The sequence below is a fragment of the Cornus florida genome, unplaced genomic scaffold (genome assembly GCF_030987335.1).
Source record: "Cornus florida cultivar Cherokee Brave unplaced genomic scaffold, ASM3098733v1 CherokeeBrave_3.0.0_Hap2_Chr06, whole genome shotgun sequence".
Lineage (NCBI taxonomy): Eukaryota > Viridiplantae > Streptophyta > Magnoliopsida > Cornales > Cornaceae > Cornus > Cornus florida.
In genome coordinates, this window is record NW_026775576.1 from 100,526,819 (window position 1) to 100,533,271 (window position 6,453).

Sequence of the window (6,453 nt, forward strand, 5' to 3'; positions counted from 1 at the left end):
CTTAGATCAAAGCCACACTTGTGAGAATTAGACTTTGTTGTAAAAAGCAAAGTTGATGAGCGCGTCAAGATCTACGTTTTGATTGAAGCAAATTTCAGTTTAGAGCACTTGGGATTTCAAATTCTAGGATTTGATTTAGGGGTTTTGCATTCTTTGAGGTAGGGGTGTTTTAATTCATGTTTTCTTTGAACTTTTGTGAGTTTTCCCCTTTAATTTGATTCTAAGCATGTTTGATTGTAGCAATTTTGCCTATGTTATTGTGGTTGTATGTAATTAAGGTGATGGATGTATTATATGTGTTAATTGAACCAATTATTATGATTATATACTTGGTGGTGAAGATACATGCCTAGTATTGACATTTTGGATGCCCCATGATTTTTAATTGTTAAGAAAAGTGATGTTGAATTTATGAAAATAAATGTTAGGATTTTCCTTCATAATGTGACCATGATGTAGATGGAGTGTATGGGATTTATTGTAAATTTTTCTTGAGAAATTGCCATGATGCTAGATATATGATGTGTATCTCTATGTGTGTTATGTGTAAATAATATAGGTGTGTAGGATTTGTTGATTGGATATAAAAAGCATGCTTTTATGATTATGTCCTAATTGAGTATGTGTAATTGTAGAAATTTTGTTGACTTAAAACATGCTATAAATTCATGAGAAAATTCTTCTTTAGTATGGAATGTGGTCAAGATTTAATGATGTGAAAATTATGGTAAATTGTGAAGCATGAAGCATTCATGCATCCATTGGGAAGGAAAAAGAGGAAAAGTATATTTTTTAAAACCAATGAAATTGTTTTGGGGAAACGTTTTTGAAAAGTATTTGTGAAAACCCGGACGCCTAGGAGGCGCCTAGTGGTCCGTGGTGTTAGTATGGTCTAGAGAGGAGACTAGGGAGAGACCCTAGTGTGGTTGAGCTAACCAGGTCGGATGTGACGCCTTGGAGGTGCCTTGTGGTCGTGGATAGTTAGCCAATCCCCCTTTCGTGACGCCTTGGAGGTGCCTTGGGTCAGATTACACTAACGGTTTAGAAGTTGAAATGGTATGGTTTCAGAAATGGGGAATGACATTGCATGGCATAGTACATCATTGGTATACGTGGTGCGTTTGGTAATTGGTTGAGATATGTATGTTTGTTGATGATACAGTGGTTTTTACTTAACTCCCGAGATATGATCCCGTTATCTTACTTTCTATTCTCTATGTGGATTCACGGGTCATAAGAGGTGTGTCTTAGACACTTCCTACTGAGCGTTTAGTTCAACCCATCATTTTAACACTTTTCAGGTCACGGGAATGAAGTGGCGGACAACGTTCCTCCACAGGATTCGATGGGTTAGTAAATCGTTTTGACATACTTTGCAGCTATGATCTCATTTTATTATTATTTATTTATTTATTAATTATTATTATTTTTTATATATATAAACCCTGTGATGACACGTATATTATGTATTAACATAGGACATGATGGTGGTGTCCTTAGTTGACCTCAGGTTTGGGGAAGGACCCGGTTAGCGATTCGGACCCCCGGGTTCGGGTCGTTACAGTTTTATTTTTATTATTTGGAGAATTTTTTTGTATATTGAGGTTATTGACTTTGTATATTAGAGGGGGCAATTTTTATGATCCTAGGTGTATTTTGATGTATTTGTATTTGAATAAATGGAGGGTTTTATTGGAATTTTCGGGTCGTTACAAATTATCCAGTGGTTGTGCGCGACTTTCTAGATGTGTTTCCGGAGGACTTGACTGTGTTGTCTCCGCACCGAGAGGTAGGGTTTGCTATTGATTTGATGCCTGGTTCCGCGTCAATTTCTATGGCACCGTATCGTATGGCACCAATTGAATTGGAAGAATTGAAGAAACAACTTAACGATTTGAGAGTGAACGGCTTCATCCGACTGAGTGTGTCACCGTGGGGTGCACCGGTGTTGTTCGCTAAGAAGAATAATGGTCCTTTGAGGTTGTGCACTGATTACCGAAAATTAAATCATGCCACCATCAAGAACAAGTATCCTTTGCCAAGGATAGATGATTTATTTGATCAGTTGAGGAGAGCCAGTTTTTTTTCGAAGATTGACTTGAGGTCAGGTTATTATCAGTTGCGGGTTAGAGAAGAGGATATTCCAAAGACCGTTTTTTGTACGCAGTATGGACACTATGAGTTTCTTGTCATGCCCTTTGGTCTGACTAATGCACCAGCGGCATTCATGGATCTAATGAACTGTGTTTTTCCACGATTAGTTGGATCAGTTTGTGGTAGTTTTTGTGTAACGACCCAAATCCTCATGGATCCGGATCATTAAACGGGTCCTTACCCGACCCAAAAACATCCGAGGGTAGTACAGTCATTTCACGTTAAATTTAAATAACAAGGTCCAAAAGGACAAAATGGTAATTTGCCATAATTGAATAAATTGAGTCTCAAAGGGGTAAAACGGTCATTTACTTGCATTACATAATAAACAAAATAAGGTCCGGGGCAATATAGTCCTTTTTGGTGGTTAAAATATAATTATGGCATTTTAGTGGGTCATAAAATAATTACATGTAACTTCACTTGGGTGCCAAAGTGTAATTTGGAAAACTAAGCACATATTACTTAAGAGACAGAAACCGGTCGACGTATCCACACCATACGTCAACTGGTTTGGGTTATAAACAATGGGAAACCCCACTGCCAAGATACCGGTCGACGTATGGGGAGCCATACGTCGACTAGTTTGGAACGTATGTCTCAATGACCCCATTGTGAAGATACCGGTTGACGTTTGGGAAGCCATACGTCGACCGGTTCTGGGTAATTCACACTTCCACTTCCCACTGACCTGTGGAAACACATATACACCAACTTTTGGTAATTCAACCACCCACGTCACTACAGTTACGTGAAATTTTATTCACATTTTAATATCAAATAAAAACACCACCACCATCAATAACATAAATTATCACACGTTACTTAAAATATATAAACTAATTTTGAGTGAGTAAAACTTAATTACATTTTCTCTATAGCCGTGAATACAAATTTAATTACATTCTCAAAATTATAATTGTACATGTAATGGCCAAATACAAAATAGCAAAAATTTCATCTTCTAACAACTTTTAAGCTTGCGGAGGATTTTCATCCGACATTTCCTTGCCATGACCTGAAAAAAATATAATAATATAGTGGGGTGAACAATTTACTCAGTAGGTGACACCTAAGACTCACCTCATGAGACCCCGTGAATCCAAAACAAAGAATAGGCCAATAAGAGTTGGGGTCATACCACATAAGGGAGAATACAACATGGTTATCCTTCTCAACACAAATAATAAGATCCAATGGAGATGCAATGCATGCCGATGTCGCTCCCCATTTTTCACAATCAGAATCATCGCTTTCAAACTGTTAATGTAACCCCTTTTAGTGACTCCGCAACGCCGAGAGACTGATTAGCTACTGTCCCTGACCTTTGGTGACTCCGCAGTGTCATTATGGGGCCCAGATAGCTCAACCACACTAGGGCAATCTCCCTAGTTCCCTCTAGGTTACATTAACCTATTGGCCCGTTGGTGGCTCCGCAGCGACCGGGTTTTCCAAAACACTTTCATCAAAATATTCTTTCCTAAAACTCCCCATTCTCATTTCAAAGACAATTTCTTCCCTTCATGCAACCCAATGGTGTACATACATGTCTCATGATCTCAATACTATGAAAATGAGGAATTTGACACAACACAAGTAAGTATGTTCTCATACTTTTAATATTTAAACAATAATGGATTATCACAAAATACAATAGGGCATGCTTTCATACACCATTCATAGCATATGAACAATACAATAGGCATAAAACTCATTATCTAAGCATGCATCTCATATAGCACAATCAAGACAAGTCTTCACATATTCACATATATACAATCAAGACATTTTAGGCTACAATTAACACCAATAAGCATGCTATAACACAATTCAAGTAGAATAACTCACAAAGGTGCATGAATAATGTGAATTAGGAAGCCCCTACCTCAAAATAAGCAAAACCCTTGAAATGGGTCAAGGAATTCGAAAATCAAGGAGGGCACCAAATCTAAAATTGCTTGCATGTATGCGTAGAGCTTGTCGTGCTCTTCGTTTTGCCTCAAATGGCACCTAAATCCGGCAAGTAATGAAGGAACTATCAAGCTTCAAAGATTTGAAGCAAAAGAAGAAGAAAAATTGAAGTTTGAGAGAGTGAGAGAGCTGGTAGCGGGGAGAGAGAGAATTAAGAGACCAAAAATGGTCTCTAACCATTATTTACACTAGTGGTGGGTCCCGCCACTTCTTTTTTTTTTCTCTTTTTTCTTTAATCCTCCATTTACACCACATAGATAAAAAATACACCACTTACATATACCACTTAATCCACATAAATTAAAATGCACAAAAAATGAAATTTGACACTATTAAGATCCCGTACACAAAACTTGAAAGGACAAAAATGCCCTTGTGGCGACACGAATTACAGAAAATTGAATAACGCTGAAAATCGAAAACGTCACATTTCGTGGATGACATTCTTATGTATTCATGGACTCGGGAGGAGCACGAGGTCCATTTGAGTATAATGTTATAGATTCTGCGAGAGCACCATTTGTATGCCAAATATGAAAAGTGTGAGTTTTAGCTACAAGAGGTGAAGTTTTTGGGACATGTTGTCTCGGAAGGTGGAGTTTCAGTCGATCCTTCAAAGATTAAAGCAGTTCTGAATTGGGAGCAACCCAAGAATGTCTTTGAGATTCGGAGTTTTCTTGGCCTAGCGGGTTATTATCGGAGATTTGTGAAGGATTTTTCCCGTTTGGCAGCTCCTATGACCAGATTGACCCGGAAAGGGATCAAGTTTGCATGGAATGAGGCATGTGAGTTATCCTTTCAAGAGTTGAAAACAAGGTTAACTACGGCTCCAGTGTTGGTAATACCCGAGCGTGGCATGGGTTATGTGATCTATTATGACGCCTCACGTGATGGTTTGGGTTATGTACTGATGCAGGATGGTAGAGTAGTGGCTTATGAGTCTCGACAGTTGAAGACTCACGAGCTTAACTACCCTACTCATGACTTGGAGATAGCGGCAGTTGTGTTTGCCTTGAAGTGTTGGAGACACTATTTGTATGGTGAGAGATTTAAGGTGTTCTCAGACCATAAGAGTTTCAAGTACCTTTTCTCCCAGAAGGACTTGAACAACAGACAAAGGCGATGGGTTGAGTTCTTAGAAGACTACAACTTTGATTTACAATATCATCCTAGCAAGACAAATGTTGTAGCTGATGCTTTAAGCCAAAAATCTCGTGGGACTTTGGCTAGTTTAGCCATTCAGAAGTGGAAGATGCTTGAAGATTTGGCTAAGATGGGATTGTATTGCTTTGATGACGATGATGATGGCAGTGAGTCAGCATTCTTGTTTAGTCTCATGGCTCAACCCACTCTTGTTAGACGGGGTGATTGAGTCACAAAGACAAAATTTGGATTTGGATGTCATGTACACCTTGATCTCCAGTGGTAAAACCGTAAAGGATTGGACCTTACATGCAGATGGAGGTCTACGGCTCAGGGGTTTGTTGGTTGTTCCCACAGTTTGTCGTGAAGACGTCTTATAAGAGTTTCACACTTCCCGCTTTGCAGTTCATCCAGGTGGTACCAAAATGTATCATAATCTGAGACGTCAGTGTTGGTGGAATGGAATGAAGAAGGATGTTGCACAGTTTGCGGGTAAGTGCCTTACCTCTCAGCAGGTGAAGGCCGAACACCAGAGACCAGCTGGTTTATTGCAGCCATTGCCGGTAGCGCAATAGAAATGGGAAGAGATTGCCATGGATTTTGTGACAGGTCTTCCTAGGTCACAGAGGGGAAATGAAGTTGTATGGGTCATTATTGATAGATTGACCAAGACAGCTCCCTTCTTGCCTATTAAGGCAACAGATAACGCAGAGACACTTGGTGTACTTTATGTGAAAGAGATTGTAAGATTGCATGGAGTTCCAGTAGCTATTGTTTCAGACAGGGATGCTAAGTTCACCTCGAAGTTCTGGGAAGGACTTCAAGCAGCGTTTGGCTTAGCATTGCACCTTAGTACGGCATTCCATCCACAGACGGACAGCCAGTCAAAGCGTACCATCCAGATCTTAAAGGATATGCTTCAGGCCTGTGTACTTGACTTAGGTGGTAGTTGGGAAGATCATCTTCCACTTATTAAGTTTACCTACAATAACAGTTACCAGATGAGTATTCGGATGGCTCCATTTGAGGCGTTGTATGGTAGACCTTGTAGGTCTCCTATCTGTTGGACTGAAGTAGGCGAGACAGCCAGCTTAGGACCCGACATTGTACTCAAGACTACCGAGAAGAGTAAGTTGATCAGGCAGAGATTGCTTACAGCTCAAAGCCGACAGAAGAGTTATGCAG